This window comes from Amphiura filiformis, chromosome 5 (assembly GCF_039555335.1).
Source record: "Amphiura filiformis chromosome 5, Afil_fr2py, whole genome shotgun sequence".
Lineage (NCBI taxonomy): Eukaryota > Metazoa > Echinodermata > Ophiuroidea > Amphilepidida > Amphiuridae > Amphiura > Amphiura filiformis.
The window spans coordinates 39,735,153-39,747,355 of record NC_092632.1 but is presented as its reverse complement, the minus strand read 5'-3'; positions in this window follow the sequence as shown (position 1 = coordinate 39,747,355).

Sequence of the window (12,203 nt, the reverse complement as noted above, 5' to 3'; positions counted from 1 at the left end):
CCCAACTGTCTATTCTATTCTATTCAAAACCCATACTCCCTCTGTGGAAGACTATAGCTAAATCTTCCACAGGTGTAGTGTGGACTTCATGTGGAATACACATTGCGTGTACAGGTGAAGTAATATATTGGCACGTATTTTTTTCTGTAGCAATTCAAATGGATACATTTGTCCCCTTTTAATGAAAGACTATCGTGACACTCAAGAAATATTTGGAATTAGAGCATTGTGTTCCAGTTATTCCATACAGTAGACATGGTAGAGCCCAGCAAACATACAACGTTTTACAGAAAAGGTTAAAATGTCGGGCTATATAAAGGGTATTTTAATGATATCATTAATAAAACATTTTTGAACACGTGATGCAAAATATTATAACCAAATGTTATTTAACTGTTAACAAAATATTTTGCAAAAATGTTTGCCAAAATATTTTACAATATCGTTTTAAAAACGTATTCATGAATATATAACCCGACATTTAAATGTTATTAAAACGTTTTGAATAAACATTTTAATAACATTTTTGTGTTTGCTGGGAGTGTAACATAATCGAATGCGAATCGTTACACTGGTTGGGTCCCATAACTTATACTTTAGCTATAATTAGAACATGAAGGTAGTAGAATAAGTTATAGAGTAGACTACCCCGTAGTCCACTTGCCCATTGTGCACACTCTGGATATTGTATTTAAGCTTAAAACTCTGATTTAATTAATGTGTGCACAATTGATAGATTTTCACATCTGATCAGTCACCCTACTCCCTCTGTTTGTTAGCTTCCCAAGTGGACTACTGACATTGCCTTGCGGTTAAGATTTTTAACACGGGACTCTATGGAGAGTTAGGCCAATTTCTGGCCTAACTAAAATTGGCCATGATGTAATGCATCTTTAAATGGATCTGCCTTGTGATTGGTCGCCCATACCTCGCTATGGTTTAAATCGTCTGGGCCCGCGCCATTACCATTAACTACACCGTAAACAACTGTCTGTGGTATTTGCGGCGCTTTTGTGTTGACGCGAAAGTTAATCTCGCATCAAACATCTAGCGCGTACTTGTGGTTAATGGACTGATAAACAAGTATGCTTGACAGTGTGTTTTTAGAGAGCAAAGTCCAGGGGTAAAGTTCTGCTTACAATTCAAAGTTCATAGTCGAAATTTCGGGGTTCACTATCAATAAACTGGTAGATTCCAAAATCAGAATTGTTCAGTATTAAAGTGAGCCGTTATAATTGTGCAAGATAATGTTGCATTCAATTACTTTTATTGTCACTAATCGTCTGATATTTTTAACTCTTTATGACCATTTTACTATTGAATACTATAATTTTAATAAACATCAGTGTAATTTTGAGTTCAACGAAATGGGTTCATCATGATTAATAATAACATATTTTTAATAAAATTCGACTATGGCATAGTCTAGTTATAGAGTAAAACGAATTGCAAAGACCACAAATAATTGGACAGAAGTGAAAAAAGGACACAGTACAATTGCAAATGGCAGTGTTAAGGTTAGCCGAGAGTTTTTCATGCGCTTGATTCCAGAGGGGCGCAAGTTCATAACAGAAACAGCCATGCAGAAAATGAACAAGCGTACCGGGACGTAGCTAGGCCTACTTACAATAGATCGATCCACGGTCAAGACATGAAACTTGGCTTAGCTCGTGCCCGGAGCTCGTGAGTCGGGGGGGGTGTCATGAGGGCGGCACGCCAGGTCGGATATCGGGGGGCACAAGCCGTTTTCGGCAATTTTCATAAGGATTTTATAAATTTTAAAATTGATTGGGGCACTTTTCAAGCTACGCCCTGGAAAATGTGTTGATTTTGAATTTATAGCCTTGATATCTTTGATGAAATAAATCAATGCTGCTATTCCACTGATTACAATGTAATAGGGTACAACAATAACATCAACAACAATATCAAAAAGCAATTATTTGCAAATCGAATTTGGAAAGAATATTCCACAAGATAGACTTAGCAGGCCTACAAATTTCTGAATTATATAAAGTGAAAAATCACGATTCACTGCAGTCAGCGAATCAATCAAATAAAACTAAAAAGAAAGGAGCAAGAAAGAATAAAGAATAAAGAGAAAGAGAGAACGAAAAAGAACGAAAAAGTAAGAAAGAAAGAAAAAAAGAAAGAAATGAAAAAAATAAAAGGAGAAAGAAAAGAGGAAAGGAAGGAAGTATAAATGAGAAAAGAGAAAAAAAAAACTTAGAAAGAAAATTCAGCCACACGGGGACTCGAACCCACAAAAAATGTTTCATAAAAGATTCCCAGTCCAGCGCTCTATCCACTCGGCCATACATCAGCTTACGCAATTGCTTGTTCACGAAGCGGAAATATAACTATAATTTGATGCAATTACGTGATTACAATCGCGTCCGCACAATGGCTCTTAGAATAAACACGCATGTCGGCGCTGAAATTTTAACGAACTGACGGAGGAAAAACCTCGTTTTTTGGAATACTAGCTTCAATTTGCAGTGAAAATCAAATGGGATAGCAATTGGCAGAATGTTGAGAAATAATTTAGGTATTCAGATGTCTAAATTAACGTCCCGTAATCAAGATATCGATAATTTCACAAAACAGTTTTTTCCGAGGCAAGATTCTCGAAAATGTTCCCCAAAAACGGGCTTTTAAAATTTAATCGGTACTGTATTTGGTTCTTCCCCATGGCAACATTATTTCTTTAATCGATTTGTAGTACAATACAAAAAAGAAGAAAACAATCACTCGGCGTGGTTTTATACGGAGCGCACATTTGAAAAAAACGTCATGGAACGTGTTTTTGATCTTGTGAACATGGTGCGTAAAACGGCTTTAAACGAAGGATTTTCAAATTTATTCTAAAAATTTGTATAAACACACAAGAAAAATGTTAAGCTACATGCAATGCACCAACATTTCACTTGCTGCGATATTTGATTACTGAGAAAACTCTGTTTTAGAGAACAACTTTATACGTCTTTTATACGTCTTTTATACGTTTCTTCGTGTAACCTTAAATAACTTCTTGCCATACCATCATGACCATTGTATAATTATTCTTGTATTGTGTTCTTCCTTCTCCTTTTCGTTCTAACACATTTTGGTTTATTTTAACAAAGTTAGTGGTATTATCAACAATTGATTAAACATTGGTTAGGCCAAGTTGAAAACGAATTAACTCTAATTAGTTTCCATGAGCAAGTCACATTAAGTTAAATACATTTTGAAGAAGAAAAAGGCCTTACCGTTTAACGTCATCGCTAACTACACATCCAGATTCACATTCACGGTGTACCACCGCGGCAGATTACCTTCGCGGCTACACCTGGTGTAACCCCGAAGCTACACCTTATATACGTTTGCTTCGTTTACTAACAATAAGTTTAATTGTATTTTACCAACGCAAAAACGCAAAAACATGACAGTAATTTTTCTTTATAAGAGTCAATGGCCTATTACTATTCAAATACAATAAAAACATACGCAAGCTTTCCTTAATTGGTATCTTTTTCTATTTTGATATTGTGATATAAAACCAGTCAATAAAGAACATTTATTAAATTCTCCCTTGTTCAATCTACTATTTCGTACGGTTTCATTAATTTTCAGTTTCATGCAGTTCAGATGAATATCAATGCGGGTCTGGGTATGGATGCATAGATACATCGATGTTGTGTAACAGCTACGCTCAATGCACAGATGAATCAGACGAAAGCGATTGCAGTAAGTTGCTGGATTTGAAAGTTTTTATCGTTCCGCTGAGCCTCTGCGTCATTGCTTTATATTTAGTGGATCTTTTCAAGTTCCTTGTTTTAATTGAGTTTTAGTTAAGGCAGTAGTTGTTATCGTATATAACTTTGTCTCTATCATTTGTTACAAACTGAAACCTCGAAGAAAGCTATATTCTCGGTTTCTTACGTAAGTTGGAGCCTTCAGAAATAATGTAAGGCAAACGCACACCAGCACACTTTCATAAAGATAGATATAAAAGAGAAAGAAAGAAATAACCTGATGTAACAATGTTGTGTTACCTCTGCCCGGAATACAGATAATTTCATTCTTCGTATAGTATGGAAAATGTCCATATTGTTAACATTTTATTCATATTTGTTTTTCTTTTGCTTTGGACGTTTAGTTGATAGTGACGTGTAATTTTGTTCAAGAATAAATGGTCGATAATTTGAGTTGGCAAAATTAATAAAACATTCGAACTACGCGTTCTATAATGTACGAGGGACTGCTTGTAATGGGTTCAATACCGGGCATGTTTACGATGTTAAAAATATATTTTTGTATATAGAATTGAATATAACAGAGCAGAATAGAATAGAACAAAAGTAAAAATAGAATAGAATAGAATAGAATAGAATAGAATAGAATACATGTATAATAGAATGGGACAGAAAAGAATAGAACATGATAGTATATAATAGAATAATACAGCATAGACCAGAATAGAATAATAAAGAGCAGAATATAATAGAATGGAACAGAATAGAATAGAATATAGAATAGAACAGAATAGAATAGAATAGAATAGAATAGAATCGAATAGAATAGAGCAGAATAGAATGGAACAGAATAGAATATAGAATATAATATAATAGAATAGAATACTACAATCGAATAGAATAGAAAAAAATAGAATAGAATAGAAAATACGAGTGGATATTCTTACGTATAGAATAGAACAGAATAGAATAGAATAGAATAGAATAGAATAGAATAGAATAGAATAGAATGGAATAGATTATATAACTTATATAAGTTTCTTGTCATTTGATTGGCCAACTACATGTACTATTGATTATTTCTGCTATTTTTATTGGCCCGCTGCAAAAGGACTATTGCACTCCGCGTCCGTGCAATAGTCATTTTTCCATTGCACGAACTCGGGACCAACCATAGCAACGCTGACAGACACGCGATCTACCTCGACTCGCCAATTATAGATTTAGATATCTTTTCATTTAGGCTATTTTGTTTTGCTGGTGATTTAGAAAATTAAGTGGAAGCAAGGGATCTTATTTATAAGATATAAAACAAATATTGAATGTTTATGAGTTCAATGGTAAGAATATTTTCATGAGGTGAGATAATTATGGACTGTGACAAACATTCAATTTTGTATACATACAATAGACAACTAACAAATTTTGGTTTGTAAAATGTAATATGTGAGACAGTCTATGAATATATGTGATTTGTCGACACATCCACATGATAAAGCATAATTCATGCATTAAAGTATTACATTGATTCATTTTAACTTATAAATAACAACGCAATAAATACCAAATAAAATTGACGTGGTCGTCGTTATGTGATTTGAAAATAACTTTTCCTCGGGGACTTTTCTTTATTACAACTTTCTCATAATGTTAAATAATTAAATAATTTCAATAACTCATGATTTATTTTATACTTTATATAAGCACGATTTATAGATTTCATTGTGCGAGTAGCCTATTGAGTATCTCGAAATTCGTCCGTTTCGAATCGAGGTGTGTCTGTGACTGTAGGTAACCGAAGCTTAATAGCATGTTGAACAACAAAATAAGCGGCTAGAATGTTCGGCTCAGAACCAAAACATTACAAGGCGCAGCAAAAGTAAAACTCATTTACCCATACAGGTCGGGTGATTATCATTGTTGATTAGGAATCAAACAAGCAACATCGGGAAAATTTTGTAATGTAATGTAATGTAATCAATTATCAAAATTCACACAAAATATTAAAATTATGAGCAATTTAATTGCCTATACTCAAATTTTGAATGATTAGACTTGTTCCAAGCCTTAGAATTTTGTGACTGCAATTGTAAGAAAACTGGACAATTTTCCCTTAATTTGACCAAATACTAAAATTTTACTTTCGTTGCCAGTTTGAAGTAACTAAAGAATTAGGATTTAGCTATGTTTAATTTAGCAAAACAGGATAACATTTTTTGAATCTATAAAAGTTGCTGTATTTTTCTGGAATCAGGAGTGATTGTGCAAATTATTCTTAGTTTGAATTGTATTTGCAAGATGAAAAATGTGACACCATTTTGGTTAAAATCAGCATTTGGTAGGTTCCCCTGTGGAGCCACAACTGCGACATTTGACCTTTTTACTTATAGATCGTCGCAAATAGGCTATAAAACTGTTCTTTTTCTGAATCGTTTTGTTTGACCAAAAGAATACTTTTGTAGTTTTGACCCTGTATGACCTTTTAGGGCCATAACTCCTATTGGAGCAAGGTGATTTTTTGGCCACCACCTTTTTTTTGGTATTCAAGGTCTTTAGACAATTTATAACTTGGTTCCAAGCCTAATTCACACAAAATGTACGACATTTTAAAACCGTACACTTTGCAACTGGACTACTTTTGTAAAAGTGTATTATTAATAACGCACAAACACTAATTATTTGAATAACAACAATACTGTTTTCTAATCAAGCTTTTCTCCTTTTAATTTCAGACTTTTGTGGTAACCAAACCATAGAAATCTCCCATGATGCTCCAGCCAACCTATACTCACCCGTATATCCGTATCTTTACCCTAATAATGTTCTTTGCGCCTGGTATGCAGAGACTAATAATGGCGCCAACTTCATTTTCATTGAAATCCTCTTCTTCAGCGTGGAATCACATTGGGATTACTTTGCCATTGGCTATGGGCCAAATGTTTCAAAGAATACTCGGGTGATGGATTTAAGTGGACCTACAGGACCATCGTCTCTTACCATAAACGGATCGAATGCCTGGGTTGAATTCTTTTCCGATTATATTGGACAATTTTATGGATTTCACTTGCTATTTCATGCAAGTGAATTTTATGGTAAGTAGCTATAAAAAGTGTATCAAAAGAAACCTTTTTTCTTCATATTTTGACACACATAATGCACTTACTGTATATTGTTTCCTTGATTTTGTTGGTACCTGTTGTTGAGCAGCTACTGTTTTATATGTTTTATATTCTTTTTCAGTTGTCATAATAATGCTTTATTATCATTAAAAGGGCTGTTAGGGGTAGTCATACCGGGGTCGCTATTGTTTACAGTCTCATGTTGTGACATATCTTGCAACGGAATAAATACAAAGCGCTTTGAACAACGTAAAAAGGCACTATAAAACATTTTCATTCACTTTATTTATTATATAGTTTGTTTATTCACAGCGAATATTAAAGTCTCACACTACCATACAGTACATACAGCACTTTTTATGCATTTACTTGAATTCATATGATAAAAATAGCTACCGATTTACTGCTTTATTGCTTTATTTTAGTTCCATGCAAAGTTAGCGAGTTTCAATGCAATTCTGGTTATGGATGTCTCCATCAAAGTTTGGTTTGTGACGGATTTCCTCAGTGCTGGGATGAATCAGATGAGGACTTTTGTGGTAAGTGCGCCATATTTAAGAGGAGAGCGAGCGTGCGCGTACATAGCGGGGTGCTAATAACAAATTATCTGAATCGATAAATAAAGTGTTTACCAAAGAACTAACAAATAGCGTTAATTGGACCAAAATCTATTTTCACCGGAGTTCACATGGAAAGCGTACATTTCCATCGAGTTTGCTGAATCAACGTGGTTTGTGTGTGGAATGTAAGTGCGTGGGGTGTGGGAAGGGGTTGTGGGTGTGGGTGATGTAGGGGGTGGGTTCACTGGGTTGATGTGTGTGGGGGTGTGTGGGGGGGGGGAGTGTGGAGGGGGTTATCCGACTCTTATCTGAGCTTTTCCAGATACATGTACCGTACTTATAAATTCGCGTTAAAATCTATTTTCCAGGAGCCCCGTAACGTGGAAAGCGTACATTACCATCAAGTGTGATAGATTAACATAAGAATCATTCCCTAATTGCGTGTGGTGTAGATAGGTATTTGGATGTGTGTGTAGTATGGGGTGATAGGGGATGCGTTGAGTACGCCATATCCACCTACAACAGTAAACCCTAAGCTATGATTGTCAATAATTCATTAGTATCATGCACACTTCATTATTTTCTTTCCAGAAATCTGCGGTAGTGACAATATTAATTTCACCACCACCAGTGATCGTACCTTAATATCTCCTCAATATCCCCAACCTTATCCAACTAATACATCATGTATGTGGTTCCTGACTGACATCGATGTTGCTGTGATACACTTCATAGATTTCAGTTTACAGAGGCAGCGAGATTTTCTCGATATTGGCATCGGAAGTGACGTCACGTTGGATTCACGCCTTTTTCATCTAACTGGATTGGATGCTCCAAGCAACATCATCATAAAACATTCACCAGTGTGGTTATATTTAGATTCATATTACATATTCAATATGCAGTTTGGTGATAGAAAATATTGGCTAGAAATTGAGATGGGCGATGTTAATGGTAATACTTATTCTAAACTTAGATTTGAATCTATATGACAAAAAGCAAATCCATTTGACACTGCAAAGAGTACATGCCGGTATAAAAGATATATAATTAAAATATTAGTCTGAATTTTACACGCAATCAACATTAGGCCGTATAAAATTAATGTTTTGGTTCTCGTCCAGAGGATTTTCATGAATTGATGAGGGAGGGAGGTGTTTTTTGGTTTTTTTTTTTTCAATGTAAAATTAGCATTGTCAGTAGTTTTCGGTCTTCTCCAACAGTGCTCGAGGAAACGATGAGGCCCTTTTTTTTTTCAAATGTTAGATTCTGAGGGATAAACCCCCTAGAGTACCACAAAAAAGACTTGGAAGTGATGCTTGTTCTCTAATAAACTTATTTATATCTATGAAGATTTCATAAATCATTTCAAAGTCTAAAAAAATTGAAAAATCTATAAAAAAACCAATCTGACAAATCCCAGAAATTGAGGAGGGAGGGGACGAGAACCAAAATATTAATTTTACACGGCCTTACATTAATCAGTCACAGGTTTTCAACATGCATCTATAATTCGTTTAAACAAGATCTAGAGTGTTTTGGAAATGAATCAAATACGGGAACTTACTTTTTGCAACTTTGCTACGTTGCGTCTGGAACCATCAGACTTCATCAGGCCGCTGGACTGGTCACGTGATAGACGGCTATGTATCGTCTTGATGGCCCGAGCAGCCATCACTACGCAAGAAAGGGGGACTCCGCTTTAACTTATCTCATGCATATGACCAGGCCATCAAGTCTAGACGATATTAGCAGTGTATCATGTGACCAGTCCAGAGAGTCAGTTGCCTGATGAAGTCTGGTGGTTTCCAGAGTTTCCAAGTAATTTCCAGTATTTAATTCATTTCCAAAACTCTGTTAAAACTACTGGATGACTAAGAACATTCACTCAAAGATCTAGAGTATTTTCGTACAAGTGTCATTATCAATTGAGGGCTCCATATCTGCTATAGGTTTACTATTAACGACATTGACAGTTATCTTGGTTCACTTCCCTATTTTGGCTAATGGTTTGGAATTGGAATTCATTATAATGTGGTGGTTTTTTTTTCAGTGACATGTCATGTTACCGAATTCGAATGTATTACTGGACCAATCACATCGTGTCTTCATAGTTATCAGAAGTGTGACGGGAGACAATTATGTCCTGATGGAAGCGATGAAATGGATTGTGGTAAGCCTAGTTAGCTCAATCGATGAGGCGTTCGACTATGGTGTGAGAGATTGCAGGTTCGAACACAGGCGGTGGTTTAGTACGCTCTCGTGGAAAAACTGAGTTAGCAAATAAAGCTAAATGTAACATGAGAATTTGGGCGTCTATTTGAGTAACAATGAAGAAAATACCCTAAATAATAGTCAAACCCCTTGAGTGTTTAGAAGGACAAAATTCAAGCAGCCTAAAGAGACCTAAAATTGTAAGTAGGGGCCTATGATACATTTCACAAACTGAAAACTTAATTACAAATATGAGAAAGGTTTTTTTTTTAACACAAGTCTCCAAATACATAAATGACAGCCAGTGACAAAATTTCACTGACCATCCAGGATTACAAATTAATTACAAATATTATTGATCTACTGATGAACATCCTTTATTATTTTCTTAATATAATCAAACTTTTGCAGGAGAATGTGGCGCGAGAGATATCTATCTCCGAAATACGATGAGAAACATAACATCACCAACGTATCCATTGCCATATAGAAATGAACTCATATGCCAGTGGAGCATCGTAACGTCGGAGAACTACAAAATACTAATCAGTATCTTGGATTTTGACTTAGAACGAGGCTACGATTTTGTAATCCTCGGCGAAGGCGGGTATTTTGAAAACGACGCAGGTGGCGTGATTGCTGAGTTAACAGGGCAGACAAAACTACGTAGCATCGCGTCATCTGGTTCAGCTCTTTGGATACAATTTGCCACAGACAGAACAGGGATAGGAGCGGGATTTCATATTGAACTAACTCGAGTGAGCACACCAGGTAAGATAACTTTGTCTTCGGCATTCCTTGCTTACGTAAATTATGTGAAATTATTACAATTGTTTTGACGTAAGATTTTACCTAAATGTACATGTTTAGTGGTCATCAACAACAGATATGACATTCCCATTCCGACCTTATTTAAACTGTATTATTGAACCCCGGCGCATTAAATCAACTGCATTAAGGAAACCCGATGTCCACGAAAATGGGATAAAATAGACACTTTGTTGTGATTGTGACGCCATAAACCTATATAACACATGCTTTATGAAAATGACTGTGCTGAATCATGATTATGACTGGGCGCTCAATCTGTATGGAAGACCGTGGCTTTGCTGAAATTCATCAAAGCTTTTCATCGAGTCCCGTACAAGCGTTCTAATCATGAAGAATCCAGATTGTGGTCGTCTTTGGCCAGTGCTCCACTTCACAGCCAGTAACATCTGGGGTACCGCAAGACACGGTTCTTGGCCCTCTGCTGTTTCTTACTTTTGTTAATGTTTTCTGGTTTCTGCCTAATTTAGATAATTGTAAATCAGTTGAGTTTGACTGCGGAGGGGGATTGTGTGCAGATGTGACAGCAGAATGTGATGGCTTTAATGACTGCTTAAATATGGCAGATGAGTTGGAGTGTGGTGAGTTGTTGATTTAAATAAAATTCCTCGTAGAAACCAAATGATAGAAATAAAAGATTTTTGTCTATATTAATCAAGAAATGTGTAACAATGTAAACTATATTTCTGTTATAGTTAACACAAGTGTAAAAAGGTATCAATCCTGTAGTGTATGATATTTGTCTGAGATTGTTCCATTGGAAGAGTGGCAATTTGACATTGACTGATTATCATCTTTGCCTTAGCTTACATCAAATGTCCAGGATCTTATTTGTGTGACGGATCGCTACAATGTGTAACAAAGGACCAAGTTTGTGATGGGTCAATAGATTGTCCTGCTGGAGACGATGAACAGGAATGCGGTGAGTATGGGTGTCGTCTGTCGGGGTGTCGGGGTGCCTGTGTCAGTGTCAGTGTGTTTCTAATGGCACGGCCAGGATGTACTGTTTGTAATGACAAAATAAGAGAAAGTTGGAGTGGTTAAAGTGTTGTGTGCACTTCCACTTGGAAAGACTGATAATAAATGTGGTCAAAAAGTTAGACGAGTTCTATGTAATGGCACTGTAAAAGCACTGTAGTGATAAACCTACACTGATTTGAGTTTTGTATCATATTTGACCATGATATTTACATAATGAAGACTTTGTTATTACGCTAGTACATATAACTTGCAGTATATACAATGTGATGTGATAACAACGGCTATTCCAACTCCATGGCAACTCTTATATATTTCACTTGTTAATCAATATTAAACAAAAAATGTCCTGGACAATGTAGTGGACTGCTTTTTACTCAAAATCAAAATGACATATTGCTTTGATAAATTTCTTAATTTCCGGTTTGTTGCATGTACTTCCTTTGCTATTTTTAAATCTTTAGACACAAAGCGATGTCCGATGGAATGTGCCTGTGTGTACGTGTATAATGATGTAATAAACGCCAATCTCGAAGTAACGTGTAATAATGGATGGACACAAGACACGCTCACAAATACACCAAAAATAATTACATCTCTGTAAGTTTTTTGTGGGGAAAAGTGTAACAAACACTCTTTCAACACCACCATGCACACATCCCACACCTACTCCACCCAAAAATAAACGCTAAATGGTGTACTTGGTGAATTGCCTTATAAAAATTATTGCACTGTAAAAAGTAGGCATATAAGAAATATAGCCTGAG